Source organism: Penaeus monodon, chromosome 25 (genome assembly GCF_015228065.2).
Source record: "Penaeus monodon isolate SGIC_2016 chromosome 25, NSTDA_Pmon_1, whole genome shotgun sequence".
NCBI lineage: Eukaryota > Metazoa > Arthropoda > Malacostraca > Decapoda > Penaeidae > Penaeus > Penaeus monodon.
The window spans coordinates 40,972,122-40,973,136 of NC_051410.1; positions in this window are offsets into that span (position 1 = coordinate 40,972,122).

A 1,015-nucleotide genomic window follows, 5' to 3' on the forward strand; every position below is an offset into this window, starting at 1 on the left:
GCTACGCGCAAACAAATGCGTCATTTATAGTTGCACGAATCATAATTAATTCAATGTATTTACTCATTATGCAATCGCCGTTCAAATGATATTCACCTTTTCATCGACACATCACATATGCATTTAACGTTATTATTCAAATGATATTTTATTGTCAAAACATTACAATGATATAGCGAATGTACTAATCAAACTTTCATTTGTTTACAGGTGAGTGAAACGCAAGGCTACATATGATGAGTAAATCATATCGTATAATTGTATATCTATATGTTCATCTCCCTCATCTTCTCCCCATGTCTTTCTCCTCCCCACTTCCTCATCCTCTCCCTCTCATGGTTCCTTCCCTCTTTCACTCTCTCCTCATCTTCTCCCTCTCATGGGTCTCCCTTTCTGTCTCTCTTCCCCCTTCCTCCTCACCCCCCTCCCCCACTTCCCTCATCCTCTCCCTCTCATGGGTTTCCCTTTCTCCCTCCCTTCCCTCCCCTCTCTCTCCTCATCTTCTCCCTCTTATGGGGTGTCTCCCCCTCCCCTCCCTCTCCCCTCCCTCCTTCCCTTCTTCTCTCCCTCCCTCATCCTCCTCTCTCATGGTCTCCCTTCTCCCTCCCTCCCTCCCTCCCCCCCTTCCCTCATCCTCTCCCTCCCATGCATCTTCCCTTCTCCCTCCCCTCCCCCCTTCCCTCACCTTCTCCCTCCCATGCGTCTTGCTTCAGCGTCGGCTCGGACACTTCTCTCGAGAGCCGTTAATTGAATGGCTGTAAACCTCTTATTTATGGCGACCTCGACCCGTGACTTTGATGAGCGGGGCGTCGAGCGAAGTGAAGTTCATTTGTTGTTTATTTGAAGTTGATTTGAAGTTTATCTGTGGCTTGTTTAAGATTGGTCTTTTGTCTTATTGGGAAGTTCTTTGTGCTTTGTTTGAAGTTCAGGTGTCCGTTGCGGGAAGTGTGTGGCGTCCAAAGGTGACGTTGTATAGATGATATTTTGCGTCTGCAAGAAATGAGTTTTGCCTGCT